Source organism: Diprion similis, chromosome 3, assembly GCF_021155765.1.
Source record: "Diprion similis isolate iyDipSimi1 chromosome 3, iyDipSimi1.1, whole genome shotgun sequence".
Classification (NCBI taxonomy): domain Eukaryota; kingdom Metazoa; phylum Arthropoda; class Insecta; order Hymenoptera; family Diprionidae; genus Diprion; species Diprion similis.
This window is the reverse complement of record NC_060107.1, coordinates 18,748,369-18,774,128: the sequence shown is the minus strand read 5'-3', so window position 1 is coordinate 18,774,128 and position 25,760 is coordinate 18,748,369. Positions and strand designations below refer to the sequence as shown.

At 41.7% G+C, this 25,760-nt stretch overlaps 1 pseudogene; it reads right to left on the bottom strand.

Annotated features, from left to right (window-relative positions):
- Positions 1-608: 608 nt before the first annotated feature.
- On the bottom strand, positions 609-9,374 carry LOC124404728 (annotated as a pseudogene).
- Positions 9,375-25,760: the final 16,386 nt, after the last annotated feature.

The window sequence follows — 25,760 nt, the reverse complement described above, 5'->3', positions numbered from 1 at the left end:
ATGTTTCGGCCCGAGTGAGGGCCCTCCTCAGAACGAATAACAATTTATTAACTAAAAAAAAACAAAAAACAAAAACAAAATTGCAGTGAGGGTAATTACAATTCAATGTTATCACAGTGTAAGTTGATATCATATCGAAAAAAGGATATAAGTGGGTTGTACCCAAAATTAGCAGAAGTAAAACATTACCTTAGCCAACATTAGGCAGCAATAAGAGCATCATGAAAAGCACTCATCGTGCAATAAACCGCAGTCGCGTTACAAAGTCATCGAGCATTAAGATATTTACAGTATATACACTGTTAAAGAGGAAACATAAAAGAATTATAAACTAACATACGTGAACAAGTTGTGACATGTTACATGTGCAACCTTGGAGAATACATGGTTTTTAAGATATAAAGTACAGTTGTTTTACATAACCTCTAAGCTAACATTACCTTATTCATTGAGAAAAGGCTCGAATCAGTTATACAGCCAGAGACATTTAATATCAGGCAAAGGCTCACCGAAAAAAGGAACAATGGGATGCGTAATTCCCACGCCTCCATTACCGAAATTATTTGATTAGTGAATATGAAAGAGGAACACGGGAAAAAGTGGCCTCACTAAACGTGGCGATGAGTAGAGGAGGAAGTGGAAATGATGTGAGACATGGAACCGGTAATCAGGGGTGAGTACAAGTAACTGAGGTGTTCGACATCCTGTCGAAGATTAACAGAGCGTGTATGTCCCACTATATTGCACATCTCTAGTAATAATCTCTCATAATAATTCGGTTCGTCACAAAGTAAATATATTTTTTTTTCTTTTCGAGGAGTTGCGAAATCCAAGTTACGGATTCACTCCAGTCATACGGGCTAGCGCGGATGTGGGACTCCAGGGTGGCCTACCCACAAAACCGCTACCTCCTGTACAATGCCCCTAGCCAGGAACTATGATGATATTACTTCTAGCTGGAGGCTCTGTCTGTGTATGTCTTGTCAGTCTGTCCGTCCGTTCAGTGCGAGCCGTCCGTCAGTCATGTTACGTCAGGCAGCCGTCCGCGTTCTTACGTCGTAAGATTGTCTCTGTGTAGGTGGCAACGAGTTGCCACCTTTCCGTACTGTAGAGCATCACCCCGACAATGTTGTCGTGAGTAATACCTCTCACGACCGTCTCAAGTCTCTGTCGCTGTTCTGTCCAGCGGTCACATTCAAAGAACGTGTGTTCCGCGTCGTCTCGTCCGTGTCCGCAGTACGTACAGTTGGGCGTCCGTACTCGGTTCATGTTATGTAAGTACCGTCTGAAGTAACCGTGGCCCGTCAGAAGCTGGGTGACGTAAAAGTTTACATCCCCGAACCCCCTCTGGATCCACGGTCTGAGGTCCTTAATAAGTCGTCTCGTTCAGTTTGCCGTCGTTTCTTCCGTCCAACGTTCTTGCCACGTCTGTATCGTCGCGTATCTTTCCGTCGTTGCCGCGTCCCGTCGGGTCGACTCCGCGTCTTTTCCGTAGACCCTCCTACGCTCGAACGCAAGAAGGTCTATAGGAATCACGCCCGCCACCACCAGAACAGCCTCTGCTGAGACCGTCAGATAGGAGCAAGCAATCCTCAACGCGCTCCGTCTCTGTACCGTCGTCATTGCGTGACAGTATTTCGTAGTCTTTAGGGAATCTGCCCGGATCCCCGCTCCGTAAAGCAGAATCGAGTGTGTGGTGGACATTAGAAGTCTCCGTTTCCTCGGTCTCGGTCCGTTCGTGTTTGCCATCAGGCGGCTTAGGGATGCTATCCTTTCGGCCGCCTTCTGAGCTGTCCGTTGTATGTGAGGCCAGAAGGTCATCTTCGTATGCAGGCTCACCCCCAGGTACTTGACTTCCCCTCTGGTTTCGATCTTGTCCGTTCCGACCGTCATGCGTAGTGTGGTCGGTATGCGTCTTCTGGTGAGGAGCACCCGTTCTGTCTTTTGCGTTGCGAGTTGCAGTCCGTGGTCAGTCATCCACCGTCCGACTCGTCTCATCTTCTGGTTTAGTACGTATTGTGCCAAGTCTGGAGTGCGCTCGACTATCACCGCCGCCACGTTGTCAGCGTAAGCGACTAGTAGCCCAATCGGATTAGGTTTTGACCCGTTAAAAATTCATATCAGCAATTTTCTTTCAGAAATCGTTAGGGGGGGTCACTAGGAGTCTACATTTCGATTTTCGACCGCCTCCACTTCTTGCTGCCTCCGCCATCTTGAATTTAAGGGGTAAATTTTGTATCTTAAATAACTCGTTTATTTTCAATTTAACATGAAAAATGGTCATTACAAAAGTTGTTTAGAATTGAATTGTCTACAAGTTTGATCCTTATCAATTTTTCCGTAGGATTGATATTTTTCGATTTACACCCGAAAAAAGGGGTCGAATTTTTGTTTATCGAATAACTCGTTTATTTTCAATTTAGCACGAAAAATAATTATTACCAAAGTTGTTTGTAATTGAATTTCCTACCATTTTTGTCCTTATCAATTTTCTCGTAGGATCAATATTTTTCGACGTAGACCTGAAAAGAGGTGGGGGTGAAATTTTGTTTATCGAATAACTCGTTTATTTTTCATTTTACACGAAAAATGTTTACCATCGAAGTTGTTTGTAATTGAATTTCCTACCATTTTTGTCCTTATCAATTTTCTCGTAGGATCGATATTTTTCGATTAAGACGTACAAAGAGGGGGTGGAATTTTTGTTTCTCAAATAACTCTTTTTTTTCAATTTTACACGAAAAATGTTTACTATCAAAGTTGTTTGAAATTAAATTTACTACCATTTTTCTCCTCATCATTTTTAATCCAGCACCAGAATCATTGCTCAAGACAATTTCTTGCAAATGCAAAACGAGATGCGGGAAAATGTGTGGTTGCCGCAAAGCAGGACTGAAATGTTCTGTGTTGTGCCATAACTGCAGCGGAGAAACATGCGAAAACGTCGTCGCAATTCGAGAGCTGCTTGATGAAGAAGACGTCCATGATACCGATAATCTACCGTCGGAAGAAGTGACCATTGACCCTTCTGAGTTTCTGGACGTGGTTATCGACAATGATGAGGAAGATTCAGACGACTCGAGTTTGGCCGAACCATCGTCTAAACGTTCTAAACCTGCATAATTTGAATTTCGAAGGTTTTTCTGAAATGTATCGTACAAAAATAAACGTTCATTTTTTTCATTGCAAAAGTTTTACAGTTCGAAAAACGGTTCATTTACACCCCTCTTTCCCTTTACCATGAGCGTATATCCCAAAAATATAAATCTTAAAAAAAGGCAGCATCAAAGTCGTCGCAAATTAAATTTTCGGACAGTCAGTTTATTATCGTTTATGCGAAAGAATCAATAATAAACGAGATAATAGAATATTTCGGTTCCCCTCCCACCTCTTTTCAGGTTTAAATAGAAGAATATCGATCCTACGGAAAAAATGATGAGGAAAAAAATGGTAGTAAATTTAATTTCAAACAACTTTGATAGTAAACATTTTTCGTGTAAAATGAAAAATAAACGAGTTATTCGATAAACAAAATTTCACCCCCACCTCTTTTCAGGTCTACGTCGAAAAATATCGATCCTACGAGAAAATTGATAAGGACAAAAATGGTAGGAAATTCAATTACAAACAACTTCGATGGTAAACATTTTTCGTGTAAAATGAAAAATAAACGAGTTATTCGATAAACAAAATTTCACCCCCACCTCTTTTCAGGTCTACGTCGAAAAATATTGATCCTACGAGAAAATTGATAAGGACAAAAATGGTAGGAAATTCAATTACAAACAACTTTGGTAATAATTATTTTTCGTGCTAAATTGAAAATAAACGAGTTATTCGATAAACAAAAATTCGACCCCTTTTTTCGGGTGTAAATCGAAAAATATCAATCCTACGGAAAAATTGACAAGGATCAAACTTGTAGACAATTCAATTCTAAACAACTTTTGTAATGACCATTTTTCATGTTAAATTGAAAATAAACGAGTTATTTAAGATACAAAATTTACCCCTTAAATTCAAGATGGCGGAGGCAGCAAGAAGTGGAGGCGGTCGAAAATCGAAATGTAGACTCCTAGTGACCCCCCCTAACGATTTCTGAAAGAAAATTGCTGATATGAATTTTTAACGGGTTTTGGCCGATTTTGGACTAATTCGATTGGGCTATAGGCGAACGCTGAGCGGGAGCTCCAGTCTCAGCAGGCTGTCGTAGATCCCGTTCCAAAAGTCAGGTCCCAGTATGGATCCTTGGGCGACCCCCGCGGCGATCTGTCGCGTCACTTGACCTTCGGTCGTTCCGTACGTCAGTCGTCTGTTCCGAAGGTAGTCTTCCACAACCCGGGGCAGGTAAGGTGGGACCCCGAAGTTGCCTCTCAGCGACTCCAGGATGTCCACCCACCTGGCCGAGTTGAAGGCGTTCCTGACGTCCAGTGGCGCCAGCAGCACGATAGGTCGCGCTGCGTGGCAGTGTCTGTCTGTCTCCCGGAAGGAGTCGACCATCTCCTGGATCGCTCCGATCGTCGATCGACCCCTCCGGAAGCCAAACTGTCGGTCTGACACTCCTCCTCCTTTCTGTATTGCGTCCGTCAGTCGTGGTCGCAGTAACTGTTCAAAAAGTTTCCCCGTCGTGTCTAGTAAGCTCAACGGCCGGTAGGCCAACGGTGCGCTGGGGTCGCCCTTACCCTTAGGGATAAGGACCAGCTTTGCCGTCTTCCACCGGTCGCTGAAAGTCCCTGTCGTGAGGCACGTGTTGTAAAGGTCGAGAAGTATCTCCGGCCTCAGGCTTGCCATCAGCCGGAGAACCTCCGCCGGTACCCCGTCCGGTCCTGGCGCCTTACCCATCCTCATTGCCTTGGCCGCTCCGACGAGCTCCTCAGCAGTAAAGACGGGGGACAGCGCCGTCTCGTCGTCGTTCGTCGCGTCTGTCCGCGTCGGGTGCGTCGGAAACAGTCCGTCTACGATCCGTCGTGCGGTTTCAGCGTCCTTGAGTTCTGGCAGGATCCGGGCCCCCAGCCTACCAGTCACAATCTTGTAACCGGCACCCAGGGGTCGCGGTCCACCTCCTTGCAGAGCTTCTTCCGGCATCGCGTCTTACGGTCCCTGATGGCGTCCGTCAGTTGTTTCCGTGCCGTCTTGTACTCGGCCTGGCGGGTTTCCCTTTCGGGTCTCCCGCCAGCCCTAGTCACCCGTCTTCGTTTCGCCAAGCAGCTCTTCCGCAACTCGGCTATTTCGTCGGTCCACCAGTACTTTGGCTGTCTGTTACGTCCGTACCGTCGTTTCGGCATTGTGCTATTGCACAGTCATGTCGTCAGTTTGGCCGTCTCGGCTGCCAGTCGCTCCGCCCTTTGCCGGCCAGTCAGCTCCGGGGGAACGTCGGTAATCGGGGCCGGCTTTCGCCAGTTCCACCGAAAACTTGTGCGCACCGAGTTTGTCTATGTTCCACCGCGGGGGGTGCTGGATCCTTGTCCGTTTCGTCGTCGTCTCTCCTGCCACTTCGAAGACGATGTACTGATGATCGCTGGCCGTGTAGCCCTCGAGCACCCGCCACCGCCCTACCCGTGGCAGGATCCTGTCCGTCGTCATCGTTACGTCCGGGATGGAGTCTCCAAATCATGGCCGTCTGTACTTCGTACGTTTCCCGTGTTTGCCACTACCAGGTCCAGCCTTGCGGTCATCTCCAGCAGCAGCCGTCCGCGTCTGTTCGTCTCAGTCATGCCCCACTCGATCACCCTCGCGTTAAAGTCCCCCGCGACCACGAGGTCCCCGGGCAGGTCCCTGAGTCCGTCTTCAAGGAGCGCAACCTTCGCCACGAACTCCGCCGCAGCGCAGTTTGGGGTCAGGTATACGCTGACGTAAGTGACAGCGCCCACCCTAGCCCAGACGTAGTCGTCTCCTACTCCACGAGCGGCTGTCCGGGCTCGGGCGGTGCCCCTCACCCAGATAGCCGCTGTCTCAGTCTCGTTCGTAATCCAATCCTTTGTTCGTCGCACCCTGTACGACTTGCACCGGATCAGAATGTCGGCGTCATGTTCGTCCGCTATCTGTGGTAGTAGCATGTCTGCTGTTCTACTGCGGTTCAGGTTGCCCTGAACTATCCTGTCCATCGTCCGACCTGCTTTCTGCACTCCTCCAGCGCAACTCGGTACACAGCGCACCTTCCAGAGCCTGAAAAGTGCGCCGCATCCCCGTGTCCCGCCTTGGAGCACAGTGGGCAGTTTGGTCTGTTCTTACAGTCCGTCGCGAAGTGTCCCGTTTGGCCGCACTTTCTGTAGCACTCAGTCCAGTCCTCGTCCGTGCAGTTTGCCCTCGTGTGGCCGTAGCCAAGGCACTTGTGGCATTTCGTCACGTTCAGTCTTTGTCGGACGCGGCAACCTACCCATCCAATCCCGATCCGTCCCTTGCCAAGCAGCGCCTTGGCTTCGTGCGATTCAAGGTCGCAGACAGCCATATACTGCTCGGCTCGGTTTGGACTAAAGATGTGGACTCCGAAGTCCGCGTCTTGTCCCGTCTCTCGTCGCAGTGCCTGTATCACGTCGTCGCTGGTCGTGATACAGTCAAGGTCCATGATCTCCAGTTGTACTCTGGAGACCCCGGCCCTGACGTTGCCTGCGTCGCCGACCGCGTCCTGTAGGGCGCGTCGAAAATCGTCTCGTCCGTTGGCGTCTGTCTTTATCTTCAGAAGACACAGACCATTCTTCGTCTTTGTGAGAGTCGTCAGCCCAACGTGGCTCTTCGCAGGATCTACCGTGGCCCGTATCCTCTTCACGATGTCGGAGTACGTCCTGTCTATTCCGGGTTTGACGAGCACAGCCGTCCCCCATTGCTGGGGAGCCGCTCCGCGCCCTTCAGCCCCGGTCGTCCTGTCCGTCGTCGGGTTCGTCCCATCCGTCCGCGTCTTCCGTTTTGTCTTGGTCTGTTTTTTTATCACCGTTTGCCAGTCGGCGGCTGGTTCCACGGCCGTTGGCCTTTTTTGGGAGGTCTCCGGAGTGGTTCCAGTCGCTTCCCGTTTTCGTTTCGTCCGTGGAGTGTTTCGCGTCCGCTGTTCCGTCTGGGCGTCCGTTTCCGTCGTCTCGTTGTCCGTCTTGTGTTTCGTCGAGACTGCTCTGTTGCGCCTGTTCAGCGCAACGTCGGCAGCCTCTAGGATCGTCTTTATGCCGAGTTTCACGGACATACTCATGTTTTTTTGGCTGGCCGCTGCCTCGGCCATCCCTGTCGCTGTCCTGTGAATCAAAAACATTATGTCCGTCAGGTCCATATCGTCCGTGATTCGTGTTTCCGTGCCGACTATGGATGCAGCGGGAGCGCAACTCGCTCCGCCGCCTGTGCTCGACACGCTGTCCGTCCTGTCTCGTCGTGGTTGTCCCAGTGTCGTCCTGTCCGCTTTTACTGTTCTCGTGTCAGTCGTCTTCGTCGCAGTGTTTGTCGCCAGGTCTTTGCACAATTTGCGGCCCCCAGAATCCATGCCGCTGCCATGGGCCACCGGGGCTTTCACCCGATCGGAACCCAGGGTGGATTTCCCCTGTGCAGGGGCTACCACCCGAAGTATAACGTTGTTACCCTTGTGCATCTCCATAAACGTTCCTGGATGCTAAGGGTCTCTCGGGGGCGCGACTCCCCGTACCGTGCCGGAACACAAGCACGGCCCCTGAGGTCGCCTCGGGGGCCATCCGTCGGGCCTGTGCCGACTTCAGTCCCCCTTGACTTACTCGATGTACGCGGGGTCGTCACATCCCGAACGGGGGGTTTGACCCCCCCGCCACCTGCGTTATCACAAAGTTTATTAGTCTTCTCATATTTGAAAGTATGATCTAGGTTGATAGCATGCTCAGTTAGGGCGGTATGTCGTTCCTTAATTTCAGAGATATTTCTTTTATGTTCTTTGAGCCTGGTATCTAGGTGTCGCTCAGTTTGGCCTATATAAACTTGCTCGCAATTACTACATGGAATTTTGTAAACGATATTCTAGCGTTTACCTTTAGGAATTTTATCTTTACCAGAATCAAAAAGGCATTGTAAATCGTGTGCATTTTTTCCTACAAATTTGACCTTATGTTTTGCAAGTAACCTATTAAGAGATTCGAAAAGACCCGAGACATACGGAGTAGAGATAAATGTAGTAGTAGCACTGTTACCAGGGTTCGAAAAAGTTGGAGGCGGGTTACTATTGGTATTGTTCAAAAAAGTGCATCAACTAATAATGTTTTTGTGTAGAAGGTTAGCTGGATAATCATTCCATTTTAAGGCCGTATAAATAAGAGCCACATTTTTCTCATGGGACTCAGGGGAGGACAATTTAATAGCTCTAACTACTAAGTTAATAATAATTCAATGTTACAACAGCTCTCTGATTCTAACACGTATGAGGTCGTTAAATTTGATCGCTGTAGCACCTTACAAACAAAGGTCAATAAACTAGCTTCAGGTTGGCTTAGGTCAAATTTCATCAATAAGAATATCTATTTCGGTGAGCCTTTTCCTGATATTAAATGTCCCTGGCTGTGTAACTGATTCGAGCCTTTTCTCAATGAATAAGGTAATGTTAGCTTAGAGGTTATGTAAAAAAAACTGTACTTTATATCTCAAAAACTATGTATTCTCCATGGTTGCACATGTAACATGCTTGTTCACGTATGTTAGTTTATAATTCTTTTATGTTTTCTCTTTAACAGTGTATATACTGTAAATATCTCAATGCTCGATGACTTTGTAACGCGACTGCGGTTTATTGCACGATGAGTGCTTTTCATGATGCTCTTATTAATGCTGCCTAATGTTGTTTAAGGTAATGTTTTACTTCTGCTAATTCTGGGTACAACCCACTTATATAATTTTTTCGATATAATATCAACTTGCACTGTGATAACATTGAATTGTAATTACCCTTGCTGCAATTTCGTTTTTTTGATAGTTAATAAATTGTTATTCGTTCTGAGGAGGGCTCTCCTTCCGGCCGAAACGTCAGCTCATTTTTAGTTGCATTTCATTGACCAAATCTCCAAGAATTCCCCCTTCAAACATACTATTGAGGTCAAGATTTACCACTCTTTGGTTTCGTATTATTGTTATTCATAGGCTATTATTTACGTATTTCATATTATAGATACCGCTGGTGTAATAGAAGACCAAAGGAATACGGCGGTGGTCCGGCAGCGGGGCAGGCGAGGGAACAATATTTACTGCTTCTACAATTAAACTAAATTCACATCTAGTCAGATAATTTATTAAATAAATTTATTTCTCCAAATTTGTGGTTCTTAAATTACTTTTTCACCCATGGGTTACAGTTAGTCTGTTCGCTATCGATGTAATTTACAGAGTGCATCAGTTCGACGGAGTTCTAGCAAAGAGGGTTTCAATTCTTCGTTGGCAGACATGACTATATGGTGTATGGGTCTTCTAATTGCCTAAGATGAGAGACAGAGAGGCACGACAGTCTTGCCAGCACTGAGAAAATTTTGTGGCAAATAACTACACAAAAGCATACTAAATAACTACTTACAGTATTACAGCGGTGGGGTTTGCCGATAATATAATGAATATTAAAATATTGTAAATGACAAAATACTGCATAGATTTCAACAAACTGCACATACTAAAAAAAATAGCCGAGCATAATTCAATTCCTCGTAGCACACGACGTTTCATTATTTTGGCAATATAAAGTACGGCTGGTTTGGCCATGTAGAATAGGAAAATGATCCCAAGTGATATATTGTTTCGAACGATATTAAGCATACTGCATACCAAATATTATTTCAAAATTAGAAAGCGAAATTAAAAAGGAGTCAGAAGGAGCTGATAAAATATGTAGTCTGAAAATAACTGTGGGAAATGAGAGGGAAATATTGTTCTCATTTAATATAATATTTATTTATTTTAATAAAATTTTTACGATTGAGAAAGCGTTACAATTCTTCGTTGGCAGACATATACATATATTGTGTACAGCTCTTCCAATTGTCGCGGATTGGTTGGAGTGAGGCACGGAGGAGGAACGGGGTAAGCGACGCAGCACAGACGTTATACACACGCATACATTGCATGGCCATGCACCTTGCGCTAGCGATGGGCGGGTGATGGCAGGAGGGGGGATTGTTGTCTGCGCGAGTTATGCGAGACGCGAGACAGAAATTTGCATAATTTGCATAAATACGTATATGCCTTACGCCTCTTCCCTGCTAGCCATGGTTAGGAGAGGGGGGCACCGGATTGTTGTCCGCTCTTGATTTCAAAAAGGCAATCTTTTGTACAGAAATATTTTGCTGCAGAATATTGTTCTGTAGAATGTGTTGGCATGGATTGTATTTGATAGATTCCGCATTCAGAACAATCATCGACTACCAAAGATCGTACGTTTAATCGTCAATTTATTACTATTCGCTTTGAATTATTTGTGTTGAATTTACGGGTGTGTTGAAAGTGTGTTCTATTGAACGGGTATTACGTTAAATGTGTGAAACAAGAAAACACTTCGTTGGAAAATTTTTTGTGTAAAAACGTTCTGTAGAACAATATTCCGAAGAAGAATTTTCCTGTAGAATAATTAGTGCAGGATCACTTCTGATGTGAATTCCTAATTTCTTATTTTTGTAGAATTGATCCTCATTCCTCAAATTGAATCTCTGGAGAAACAAACCCGTAGGACCGCGATTTGTAGAAACGTACCTGTAAGAATGCCGCTTGTAGAAATAGACTTGTTCACTAGTCGGAATAATTTGTGTAAGGCCGTACACCCTCTCCATAAATCGAATCGGTAGGTATACCGAATATCATGCTAGTGAGCCAATTTTGCTGATCTAACCGGTTAAAATATCAAACTTGGTTAATTGGTTCTCGGTTTGACCGTGTATAACACCTTAATAATATTCCGTTTCGCGCGCCAATTACTCTAGCAATGTGACTATGCTAGTCATCTAACAAATTGTAGTTCAAATCACAGTGCCTTGCGGTAGATCCTTTCCGGCTAGCAACTTGACTGGTTACATCATTTTCGTTCTCTCAAACTGTAGCATATTATACGAAAAATAACTCCTTGGTTTTGATTTTCGGTATGTTAATAATTTATAAGAAGAGACGATACTACTTTTGTTTATTAAACTCCAACTTATATGAAGTGAAGTGTGTTGAATCCATTCAAAAACCTATGAGCAGTTCAAGTGAATTTATCCTTCTCCTCGTAACAGCAAGTTTGCCGTGAATCCTAACCAACCTATTTAATTACTATACAGACCGGTTAAACAATCAAGCCGGTTAATCTGATCAACCAAATTGGCTGGATAATTTGATAAGCGTATGTTTCGAGTCAATTTGGTTAACCGATTTTACCGATTGATCTGGTGGAATGATGAATAAATTATAGCATTCAAATCAAACGGTTCAGCAGTACATGATTGTTGATTGACCAAACTACAAATATAAGAGATTGAATCAAATTTCTAAGATCTGTGAAATCGTGATCAATGTAGAATTTTGAATGTGTAAGAAGTGCTTACGAGTAGAAATAACGACGAAACGTTTGAACAAAGTTATTTTTTTGGTGAACGTTTTGTTGACCGTTGGATTATCGATCTTCATTCGTGATTTGCTCCAGAAGATCCTGATTCGGGTACAAAAATATTGTTACAAAGGGTAAAATCACCCGTTTTACCCCCCTTTCTAATGATCTAGTAGCCGGCATATGACGCAATAAAACTAAGCCCTCGTATGTCAAAAAGTGAAGACGGTTGCTACGCCAACCAGTATTATTGTAAAAACAGATCTGTTTCAGACTTTGAGCTGATAACACATTCTTTACCCCAAATACATTTTTCTCAAAGCATATTTCTCATTTAGCGCCTTTTAATTGCTCACCTGACTAAGCTTCTTACCCTCGTTTTACTCGTTACGCTAAAAGTGTAACAATATCAATAAATTAGCATATTTCTATGTAAAGTTATTACCGAAATGGCCAGTTACCGATTATTTACAGCTAATTCATTTTATTTAAATTTGAAATTTATGGACCATCAGCTGATGGAGCGAACCATGATTTCTCACCAGATTAACCGGCCAAATCGGTTAACAAAATCAACCGGCTAAATCGGTTAACCCGTTAAACCGAGAGCTAATTAACCAGGTAAACTATTTTAATCGGTACTGTCCAAATTGTACAGCACTGATCTCATTAAATTTGACATAAGTTACCATTCCAGATTCGCATCACTCAGAAAACTGATGTTGATGTTTTAATTTAAAACCAGTGAAAAAATTATGTTGCATTTCCGTGCACTGAAAAAAAAGGGGGAGCATCATTTCATCTTTTGTAAGCCACCTAGATTAAATGAATAATTATGAATTCTCACAGCATATTAATCATCTAACATCCCTGTTATGCATACAGCGATGATTGCGAGTTTTTTTATAACAGTTGAATCTTACATTTTATAATTTATTTGGTGATTTATTTTTAATTCTACTCGTAGATGAGTGTTTCCTAGTATTATCATCAGTGGTGTGCGACCAGCAACGCTGCCGTGGCAACAATAGCGGCTAGCAGCGCGCGAGAAGGGGTTCAGCAGCGAGAGAGGGGAACTGCTAATATTTAATTCGTAAACAAATAATAATAATTTACCCACATGAACAAAACGGCATTTTCCGTGGCAGCAAATCCAGATGAAATGCTGCACACGGATTGGCGTAAAGAAATTCTCGGTTGGATTTTAGCGAGGTATCACGCTGACTAGTCCATGGGAGGCAATTTAGTGGCACTCTGTATCATACACAAATAATCCATTTTCGGGTCAATTGACATAGTTCTTCAGTTATTCAATATTCTGCAAGTCGTACCAAAATCATCAAGATCTTAGACCCTCAGTTAGTCAAGAAACCCAGACTGAAAGAATAGTTTTAGGAACTTATTTTGATTGTATCAAGAAAAAAAAAATTGGAGAAAATATTGACCTGCAAACATTTTTGAATTCTGTCCTCAACAAAAATTAATTAAAATAATGAATGTGAATTCTAAAAATAACAGAATTTGATAAGTACTCTTAGATATTTGAAAGGCTGTTCTTGCGGCTTTCAGAAACTTACAACACATTTGAAAATCATTAATCAAGTACAAAAATATGAAAAAAAAGATTCGAAACCACTGAGCCTTGACATACGAAATTTTTCGAGTGGGGAATAAATTTCTGGTGTCACATCTTAACAATACATATTGAGCATACTTTTTTCTTGAATCTTTGAATCTGTATATATTATTGAGAAATAAAATTCTGGCTGTCACGGAAGGGAAGGATGGGTTCGCCTATACAATATCAAGATGCGCTACCGCCAATCGTCGCCAAATTATAGAACTATTGTACATACATGCTGAGCGAATTGAAGATTGGTTAATCAAAAATTGAAGCCGATTGCTATCATTGCGACTAACTAATTTCAAAACTGGACACATGCAATATAACACGTGCCTAATTATAATAATTTTTCTGCATTACGAAAATGAGTATTATTTGCAATTTAAATTTCTTGAATTATTTCTGTTGAGGTTTATTAATTGTACACACATATAAATGCAAAGAAACAAGAGATATTTATTAAGGTCAGGTACACATGCGTCCTCCTTGCTTAGAGGCTAGATCCTTACTACCTAAAAAGAACAAAGAAGGATGTAGGGGACGCAGGACGTAGTTCCTTCTACTGCATGAAGAGGGAGCCACGTATCGGTTTGTTGCGAAGACTTTATTCTCAACAATTTCTTTACTCTGTGCATCTGTAGAAATATGTATATGGGGCATTCCAGGAGAAATCGAGGAGTCATTTCCCTTGGGCCATCAGATCCTTGCATAACTTTTTTTTTCGCATTGATTCCACTTAAAAAAAGCCTAAATTTTTTGAAGAATTTTCTCGATACTCCTTCAGGTGGCGTGACGATCGTTTTGTGTAAAAATCCGATAACTCAAAAAACACCATTTTTTGAATTCTGCAATTTTTTCCACAGATTCTAGGTCAGAAATAAGTAATATCTATCATGATTAGAAAGTGGGATGCGGCTGCCTTATATTTTTTTGGTAATTTTTTTTTTTTTCTAGTTTCTAATATAAATAAAAACTTATTTCCTGATAGTCCTTACAGAAGTGAAGAAAAATAGAAATAAAATATGTCTTGGAAAGTTTTGATATTTTGCATATTTTTCAAAATAAATGAGAAAAATCTTTTTTTTTCCAATTAAAATAGATCAATATGCAAAATTATTGAGGAAAATTATGTTTGACTTGAAATCTCATAAAATATGGCGAATGTGTGTGAATGTTTGCTAGTCTTCAGTTATCATAACATCTTTTCTTAAGTAGTTCTGATTTGTACGAAACACATGATTTTTTAAATTATAATTCAAATTTTCCGCTTTCAGAGATCAAAGTTCGTTCACAAGCTGGCCATGGGCGTGTTCGGAAATTGACTGAAAGTACTGTCTGTACTGAAAATGGTATAGTCCAAGTGACCGTACTGTAGATTTTCACTGTATGGTCAGTCGATTTCCGAACACGCCCAATGTAATACAACTAAGGTTAGGTTGGGTTAGTTAAAATGTTGCTGCTGTGCTACTTTCTGCTACTCATTTAATTCCAGCCTAAGAACCGGAAATATTTGCTGCGTTAATCTGGGTCAGTGGCGGTTTCAGTACAAATTGAAGTTGAAAATTGTGTGTGAAGAAAAACCTTTCTCGAAGTCAATGAATGCTCGAAAACTCGACATATCGTTGTTACTCATCATACGGTCTTTCAGGCTTTGACATAACAGTCTTTGAGGTTAGGTCATGTACGATCTTGCGTTGACATTTGTGTTGTTTACAATATTTCAATAGTTTTTCTAATAATATACAACAATTTCGGTATCTTTGAATGGAATTGTTTCTTGCCGTGCATTTTTCTGTCGAAATCAAATACGTCGTTCACTGATCGTTGCTTTAATCCGTTCGAAAAATCGAACCATCGGACGACTAAAGACTTGCGGCATTTATCAGAAGAAATGAGAAATAAATTAAATTTAGATGCTTGCTTACGTGCATGTTCATCATGCAGAAAAGAACTGCGAGATAAGGATCCTACATTTATTCCTCGTTGCACTAGTGGAGCTCTGGGTCCAAGTGATTTGCTGATACACGAACACAATATGGAAGACAGTCATGAACGAGAACATTGCGATAGCAGTAATTCTATGGAAATACTTTGTGATGTCGGACAAGAAAGTCAAAATATCGTCCATTTACCTAGTAGTAGTTCAGCATCAAGTAATTTGAATAATATTTGATAAAATATTTTGTCAATCGAAGATTCAATTAAGTTTTCACGTACTAATTGAATAGGTTGTTGTTTTTTATTAAATTAATAATATTTGATTTTAGGTTTACAAGCTTTAAGTGAAGAGATGATATTGAGTCAAACTAGCAATTTATCCGTACTCAATTTGGACACTCAAATACCTGTGATAAATCAGGCTTTGGAGATGTTGGGTGAATCATCAATAAATAAAAAAAAATTGAAACTTGAATCTTATATTGAGAGAAAGTCGCATAAAGTTTCGTCATCATTGAAGCGCTCACTAACGTCTGGTGAAAAATATGCCTTTGATCCTGAGCAGCGAGACGACGCTCGTCATTTTCGTGAGTTAGTCGATGCTGTGAAAGAAAAATTCCATTCACTGCACACTGACAAGGCTCACAAACTCCAAATTTTAACTTTACTTCCGCAAGATTGGGGTGAAGATAAAATTGCGAAAGTAATGAACACAACTGCGTACATGGCGAGGGCATCAAAGGTTCTTATTAGTAAAAAAGGAATACTGTCGCTCCCAGATGCAAAGAAAGGTACATATTATCTGCAATTCAACAGTTTTGAACGTGCAAAAAAAAAGTAGGCTTTCAGCAAACTCCATCATTTTGTTTTCTATCGTAGTGGACAGAATATCTGAAGATGTTAAGACTGCAGTACTTGATTTTTATAATGATGACCATAACTGTGCGACAATGCCTGGTAAAATAGTACATTGCGCAACAAGTGCGACATACACCTCTGCGCACGTATTGCGCATACTGTTTTTCTTAACAAGTTGCACAAAGTTCGAGCACTATCCAGAAATTAAGTTATTTTATCATTTTCATTTGACTTGCACGAAAAAACCTGATTCAAGCGTACTGACTTCGAAATTGTACATAAAAGTCGGTGTTGGGGTCAACTGGACCCCAGGTTAGTGACTAGGCAGGGGCCGGTGGAATCTGGGGCGAGGGAGCGGGTCCAGGCCTGCAAGCCCTGGTAGGGGTGTAGGGGGCGAACCCCCCACCGGGGGGTTGGGGGGGAGGGCCCCCCCCACTTGAAAACATTCCATGATTGAAGATAAAATTAAAATGAAATGGAAAAACAAAACTCGTAAATACAATAAAAATAGTTGTCTGATACTTGTAGAAGGAAGGGTTGAAAGCTGGACGCGAGCAATGGACGTGTGCCCTTGAAGAGAACAAACAAACAAACACATGTTCGGACCTGCACCGCCTGCACGTTCGTACGTAAATGAGTGGTTCAACACGTAAGACTTTAGAATGCCACATGTCGACAGCGCCAATAGTGGATTGAGAAATGTACTATGATGAAATATGAATGATATTAACCCCTTGAGTGTCAGTGACACACATAAGGGCAGAGAAAAGTCGTGTCATTGTTGTCTCATGACACATATGTGAGCATTTAAAAAGAAGGTGTTTAAACTTCATTGATTCAACTGTAATTTGGGAAATCACGGTTTTTGAATTCGTTGAATCCAAATCTGTAACGGGGTTGCAAAAATTCGAAATGGCGGATCCAATATGGCGGACGCGAATTGGGAAAATGGTCTGATTTTGACGAACGTGATTACTTGGAGGCGGGAAAGTACTAGCCCGCGGGAAAGTACTACTTTGCGCACGCAAACTAGTGTGCAAAAACGAACTTTGCGCACCTGTTGCGCAATGTACTATTTCAACTTTTGCATATATGAGATCGAAACACTGCGTTTTAGCTGGTGCCTCTGGTACTCATACAATATGCGTTTGTTCTGTCCACCAAAACATCAAGCTGATGATTGCAGGTAAGAACAGTTCTTGACTTAAATTAATTATAAAGGAATATGGGGCAAAAACGGAGAGCTAAGCATAAATTTAAACGCTGATTGAATGTTTTTTTTTTTCAATACACATTTCCAATTTTTTCGTTCATTTATAACTTGACATATAATATTAACAGAGATGTATTAATCAATAATGGTAAGAATGGAAAAAAATTAGCTTCAAAGTGATTCTACTTGATTGGTAATATGGAATATTTCTCAAGCGTTCCGTTTTAGCCCATATTTTCGTCATGTAATTGCAAAATATTTTTTTGTGATGGTAACTTACAGGTTGTTCGTTAAACGAACTCACCAAGGGCAGAACGTTACACTTGAGCAGTTACCAGGACTGCATCGCACTTATGGTGTGCCCCGATGCAACTGAAATTTGTCACCTCGGTAAATGTTCAAAGTTAACTGTTGCTTGCGTGTTGTTCCAGTGAAAACCAGGAGCTGCTTGTTGTATGACAAACGCATAATTTTCGGCGGAATCGCTTAACACAAGAAACTCGGCTTCTTGTAACGATTCTTTTAAGCTTTTCATAAAATTACCTTGGCTCTGAGAAATAAATGCGTGCTTACAAAGATCTTTCATTTTTTCACAAAATTCATCGGTAAAATCGCAAGAATCTTTCACGAAAGTTTCAAGTGAAGTTCAAGGCTTGTTCACCCACTGCTTATATATTACTGGCTCGATTTCATTAGAACTGAACAGAGCATTCAAAAATTCCGACAATACACTCGTTCCTGGTAAGTGTACACTACTGTTATATATTTCAAGAACGGTCATAAAAGCTTAGTCATTATTTCAGAAAATATCAGTCATGATGCTGTTGCCGTAAGCATTTATACGAAAATTGTTGTTGACTATATACAATTGATAAGTGATAACGTACGTAAAATATATTACTTTTCTGATGGGGCTCCTCAACAATTCAAGAATTACAAAAATGTTGCCAGCATATGTTATCATGAAAACGATTTCGCCATCAAGGCGGAGTGGCATTTTTTTGCCACGACACATGGCAAAGGCCCATGTGACGGAATCGGTGGCACTCTGAAACGATTGGCAGCCAATGCAAGTTTACAGAGGCCATTCAATGAACAAATCACAACGGCAAGAGAACTGTACGATTGGGCAAAAGAGCCACCAAATTTTCCAAATATTGAGGTTTAATTGATAATAATATTTTTTATTTTATTTATTATTATTATAATGAAATAGCAATTAATTTTATTTCTACTATATTAAATATACATTTAAAAGGAATAAAATTGAAGAGTTTTATTTCGAAGAAAAACCTCGTATCGAGAAAAAATTTGAAAATGTGAAAAAAGTCAAACACTAACAAAAAATGCACTATCTTATTTCACAAGAAAATGGCTTTATCATGGCAAAAGTATTTTCAGAATCATCAGTAGTAGGTAAGATATGAGAGTTCTGGATTTAGTTCCAATTTCCGCCACCAGCCCCCCTATTCCTACAGGCCGGGGCGACTGTAGCGCCACTAGGGCGGTAGAGGGTAGGGAGCTAGGGGGGAACGAGCGTGTGGGCGCGGCAGGGGGGGGGGGATTCCTGTCGGGTCTTGTTCGACGGCGGGTAGCTCTAAGTTAGATAACGCTAGACCACTTGAAAAAATTCCTGGGAATGCTGCCTTTTAACTCATGCCGATAATAAACGCAGTGGTATGGGGACACAAGGAGGAAATTAAAACCATGTCAGAATATTTGGAAATGTGCTGATGCACCATTATGAACCGTCACGAAAACCTTATGCAGAAATTTACTAAGCGGTTCAGTCTTGGCTGATCGTCGCAGAGTCGGATTCTAACCATCCAGGTGCAATAATTACTGACTGCTGCTACGTTTTCTCAAAAGGCTATTCCCAAACAATCCTTTTCGTCAGGTCCCATAAACATAAATCACCCGGTCAAGAGTCTAGGGATCGGAATTCATCTCTATGCAGCTCGAAGCCCCTCTTCGCCACCCGATTCACCTACTGTGTATCTTTACCGTTTTTTTTCACTGATAGGGGAGGGGTGGGCGTGTGCAGGCTCAGACGTGGTTGACCAACAATTTTTATCTTGGAAGCTGCTGCTGCAGAACGCTGTGAGTCCCCCCCCCCCCCCCCTCCATCCCGCCCTCACGATCCTTCGGCATGAGGACAGCGCATTCATGGCAGACTCATCAGTCTTACATAACACGTGAAAGTAGAAAATTCAGAATATCATCGTCACCAACGTCAAAGTCATGGCCGCCGGAGCATACATGGGACTCGTCAAACAGATGGGGGAGGCGTACAATTTGTTGCGCGAGCAAACTCCCGGAGAAGAAAGTCACGATGTCTTCAATCATTGGATCGGTATTGGAGTGGCAAATATAAAAGTTTTGCAAGATATTCTCCAGCAAACGAAAATGAGTGTGGGGGCGAAACAGCAAATCCAACATAAGATCTCCCTCATACGATCCTGGGTGGCAAGGATCCAGCAGCAACAGCGGCAGCACGGCCTGGTGATAGGTGGTAATATGAGCAGTCCAGCGGGTGTGCAGTGGAATGATGTTGATAGTGCTTTTGCTAACCGGATTTGCACCGGCATTGTAACCAATCTTGGCCATAAGGATTTAAAGGCCTTTCTGAGTGATGCGCAGTGGATTATTGTCGAAAAATTGACGCTGGCACAGCGTAATGAGGGGAATGTGAAAATCAACATGATATTGACATGCAAATTTGAAAACGTCAAGCATGACGAGGTCGCTGCGGAAGTTAAAAGCTTCAATTCATCCAACGTGACGATCCTCCCATCGAGTGATATAGACGGCTGGTTCGCGGACGCAAAGAACAAACTGCTCGTAAAGGTCGAAGATTTCGAACAACGCGATTCCGGCTGGAGTATGATCGAGATTTTAAATATTGTCGTAAATATCAACCGATACCAGCCTCTCTCTGCAGGAGCTTCAACATTCGTCACGCTACCCATGGACATTCAACGCAAGAAGGCGGTGGTCAACGTCGAAAACGAGGATGACAGATGTCTTCTGTGGGCCGTTACCGCAGCTCTCCACCTGGTCGACATCAATTTTAGCCAGATGCATAGCTATCACCGATATATTCGAGAGTTGGACTGCACAGGCATCAAATTCCCCGCTACTCTGCATGATTTCAGAAAGTTTGAGAAATAAAATAATTTGCGAATCAATGTATATGCAATAGAATCCAAAACTTTTTCGCATCATGTGAAATCCGAGAAAAGCATCATCGTGCCGATTTATTTGAGTAAAAATTTGCATAGCGCACACGTTGACACGATTCATCTTCTAATGCTTGAAAGTAGTAATTGTGCCGAGCATGATATGAACCGCGAATTTACACCAGGATTCCACATTGCTTGGATCAAAGATCTCTCAAGATTGGTTAACAAACAATTGTCTCAACATAATGGCCACCTGTTTTTATGCGACAGATGCCTGTGCCACTTCGGTGTGAAACACGCCTACGACCACCATCGGCAGGATTGTATTATGTTAAATAAAGTGCGCATGGAATTTCCAAGGTCTGAAGATTGAAATTTGAAGTTCAAAAATTTCAAAAACAAAGGTACTGTCCCGTTTGTTGTTTACGCCGATCTTGAATGTATATTAGAATCCGAACCTGTAGACGAATTTCAAAACCGTAAAAATTTCTGCGACAAGCCGTTTACTCCCGAGGAGAAAAAGTGCCACGATCGTTGTCACTTCACGGGTAAATATCGCGATCCTGCGCATAATCGGTGTAATTTGAATTTCAACCACTCGCATACAATTCCGATAGTTTTCCACAATTTGTCCGGTTACGATGCACATTTTTTGATTAAATCCCTAGCTTTAACTTTTCCCGGAGCGGTTACACTGCTACCCATAAAGAAGGAAAAATATATATCCTTCACGAAGCAGGTTGATGGGACGATGATGCATTTGAGATTCATCAATTCGTTTCGATTTATGGCTAGCAGTATTGATAAACTTTCTTCGTATTTAGGCGATGTCGATAACCGTATAACACGTAAATTTTACAATAATCCCGCGCAGTTCAGCTTGATGACCCGCAAAGGCGTTTTTCCTTACGAATACGTCGATTGTTGAGAGAAACTTGACGAAACTCAGTTACCCGCAAAGAACCATTTCTACTCACACCTCTGCAATTCGAATAACACAGACGCCGATTATGAGCACGCTAAAAATGTTTGGGAAAAATTCGGTTTAGAGTCTTTGGGGGCCTATTCAGATTTATATTTAAAGACGGATGTTCTTTTACTTGCTGATATTTTCCAAAATTTCCGGGCTAGCTGTTTCAAAACATACGATTTGGATCCGTTGCGCTACTACACGGCGCCGGGGCTTGCTTTTGACGCGATGCTTAAACACACAAAGGTGAATTTACAACTTTTCGATGATCCCGAAATGGTTTTATTCATCGAAAGAGGCATTCGAGGTGGCGTAGCGCAATGTTCTAATCGACACGCTCGCACCAATAACAGATTTATGGGCAAAGATTTTGATCCGAATAAGGTGGAATCGTATCTTATGTATTTCGATGTGAACAATCTTCACGGTGCGGCTATGAGTGCACATTTACCAATCGACTCGTTCGAATGGGGGCATGATCCTATCGATATAACAACCCATCCGGACGATTCGCGGATCGGTTACATCCTGGAGGTGGACTTGGACCATCCTACAGAGCTCCACGAGGAACACAAAGACCTACCTTTTTGTCCGGAGCATTTCACACCGCCAGGTAGTAAAATCCCTAAACTCGCCACCACCCTTCACCCCAAAACGAAGTATATACTGCACTATAGAAATTTAAAGCAATGTTTGAGTTTAGGTTTGAAATTAGTCAAAGTGTAGAGAGTTTTAAAGTTCGCACAATCTCCATGGCTCGAGCCTTACATCACGCTCAACACCAACATGCGCAAACAGTCCAGAAACGAATTTGAGAAAAACTTTTACAAATTGATGAATAACGCTGTGTTTGGTAAGACTATGGAGAATGTGCGATATCACACGGATGTCAAATTAGTTACAAAATGGGACGGAAGAGGTGGTGCGAGAGCGCACATCGCTAGGGCAAACTTTCAAGTTGCACCGTATTTGAGACTGACATGGTTATTATAGAAATGAATCGTGTCAAAGTTTACTTTAGTAAACCACTTTATATCGGTGCGGCGATTTTAGACCTATCAAAAATTATTATGTACGATTTTCATTACAATTATATAAAGCCGAATTTTCCCGACAAAAAAGCCAAATTGTTGTACACCAACACGGACAGCCTCATTCACCAATTTAATGTACCCAACATCTACGATATCGTCAAACGTGATGTTGACTCAATGTTTGACATCTCGGACTACCCTCCCGACAATGTGTACGGTATTCCGCTCAAGAACAAGAAACGTCTGGGCATAATGAAGGACGAGAACAACGGGAAAATTATGACAGAGTTCATTGGGTTGCGAGCGAAGCTGTACAAATTCACAATGATGGGCAAGATGGCAAGATGACAAGCGGCAATTGATACCTGGGCAGACCGACACCTTACCTTGGGGGTTTGCCGCCGCCCCATAAATACTAATTATAGGATTAACTGTACGTATAAAACCGCCGCGAATACTTACGTTTGACACCTCGGACGATCCTCTGTCAAATTATTCATTCAAAAATGAAAAAAAAATTTCAGAAACGAAGAAAAGTTTTCAGAAAATAAAAAAAACTTGTTACGCCCCGACGTACCGCCTAGGCGAACCTTTTTTTCAATCCTATATAGCGACCAAAGACGGTTTATTTCAATAAAACATCTTGAGCATTTGTGAATAAGCTGCAGCGCAATAAACAGCGCTGAAATAACAGATTGTTCAAACAGGGGATTTTCACCCCTCTTAGAGGAAGCCACGCACAGCCTCAATATTAGTTTTAGTTTAGGGTCATTTAGCAGTACCAAGAACTGAAATATAAAGTGCGGACATGAAACGCAGTGGCACTCAGCCCAAAAGTATCTTCTTTTTCTAAATCAAAATTACCATTATCAATAATTAGGCTAAATCGACTATACAATATGTACCAAATTAAAATAGGCAATTTATCAAGATGTATGGACGAATGTATGAGAATTACACCTAAATATCTTTTGCTCATAATTATAGTATGTAACCGACGAGATTGAGAATCGTCGGAACACCGTCTGAGCACTCGAGTCGGACCCGGAAAAACCCTGACCATGCCGATTCTGGCACCGGGAGGTCACCCTTGCACCCCATTGGCTAATTACCGTTGTAACTTAGTTGCACCGAGGGTTCTTGGACCGTCAAGTCCAAGAAACCATGTCTTTCGTCTGTCAAGTCGCGAGGTGCGTGGACGTCAACCCGGGTCAGCCCTTCTGGTCGATAGTAGTGTTCGGAAAATCTTCGTTGTGACCGGCCTAAAGTACCAAGCTGATTCGTCATCTTCAAGCTTTCAATTTGTTCTGTGAATTGCAAACACTTTCTATCACCTAACTTCATTTCTTTCCTGTTCTGTACTAACTCTCTTATTTTCGCGAATAGACATTTTTATGATATTCATTTCCTTAAATTAAAAATCAAATTAAGCTCCGCCCTGATTCTCAAGAATCAGGTAAAGTTTAAGTGTTCGACTAAAATAATTAATAATAACTTCACGTCAAATCACATTAATAATCCACCAAATAACTTCTACGAAACCCGAATACTCGTCTACATCTGAGGTGAGGCTCTGCTCCAGTTACCAACGACACGGTCCGACGGCTCTCAATCTCGTCGTCACCAACACCAAAAGATAAGTCAATTCGAGCAGTGTTCACCAACACTTTCCAAATTCTTGTTTTTACCAAATCATCAAAATTATCTTTCAATTAAACACCAAGAGTTGGTGGTGAGCTTTTCTTGCCATCTTCGAGACGCATATTGTTTTCTAAGAACCTTTATAAGAAACAATATTAGATTTGGAGCCTAGTTGTAGAAAATATCCTTTGGGTATTCCGAGAGTGATTCTCCTGTCTTCAGCTTGGCCCCAACATCTTAATCATTTCAACATTGTAATTAATCACGAATTTTCATAACGTGATTTGATAAAACCTGTATGCATTGACCGGCGGAAGCACGTACATAAAATCTTTTACACAAGGTTGTCGTCCGTGTGCTCCTGCACATCCCGAGAGTGATTCTCCCGACTCAACCTCAACGGCTATTAAATTATCAGAAACACTCTAGTAACGGGTGCTTCCGCGGGCCAATCCAATTGGCACGTTAATTTACCAATCTTATAAATATAAAAAGAAAGAGAGATACAAGCATTTAAAAGACCATATAGTATTAATACGCGTTCAATATAGATGTTCTTGGTACAAGTTACTATGATGTTTTATATCCGTAACCATTTATAAATCCAAATTGTTCATCTTCTCGAAATTTAACCGTTAATGTAACCTTTGTTCATTGTTACCATTTCACCGATTACATTTACCTATCGTTTGAATTATAAGTATTCTCTTTTACCAGTTAAATCAAATAAACCATTTATTTTTAACGACGACCTTCCCCAATTTCGGAATTAGCCTCAACCTATTTAAACAAACCTCACAGCCCTGTATAGGACTAAAGTAACACGATCCTACAAATATCGGCGTACCGAAAGGTAAGTCCTTCTTAGTTTTAATTTTTATTCAGTGCTGTTACGTGGGTGCATAATTGATTATTATCTTTAATAGTCATAAACTTCCATCGCTCTCCACACGTCTACCCTCCCACGTAACAACTTTTCCAAAAACAAAATCCCCATTTGAGTAACATGTAAAAAAAGTTTTCCGGAAATGAAAAAAAGTTTCCCGAAAATGAAAAAAAGTTTTCCAGAAATGAAAAAGTTTCCGAAAATAAAAATGTGTACTAACCGTGAGGAAAAAAAATATCTTGTATTATTATTGTCGCTACGGATAGCTGTATGTACAAAACCGTCGCGAATATTTACGTTCGACACCTCGGGCGATCCTTTGTCAAATTATTTACTCAAAAATGAAAAAATATTTTCCAGAAACGAAGAAAAGTTTTCAGAGAATGAAAAAAAGTTTTTCAAAAACAAAATCCCTATTTGATTAACACGTAAAAAAAGTTTTTCGGAAATGAAAAAAAGTTTCCCGAAAATGAAAAAAGTTTTCCAGAAATGAAAAAAAAGTTTCCAAAAATAAAAATGTGTGTTAACCGTAACGGAAAAAATATCTCGTATCATTATTATTGCGACGGATATGATATATAAGTGCACATGGAAAAGAATTGTCGAGATATTTTGTATAACTGTATGTTTTATTGTTATTTTGAAAAATACATAGAAATTATGTTACATGTCTGTTTCATTTATCCAACTATTGTGTGGATCGTCAAATCCCAACCACGTCACATGGAGCTGATCCCCACGCTTGCGTAATACTTTTCCCACTAGGTAGCCATTGGAGTATTTTACGTTACTGCGTTCCTCCTTGTAGAAGCCTCCTTCGATGGGATGATCTTGATAATCGGTAAGTTTGTACGTCGGTGGATTGGTATTTTTCAAGTCGTTCCTGATGAATATTTCCGTTATCCAATTGGGCGTATACA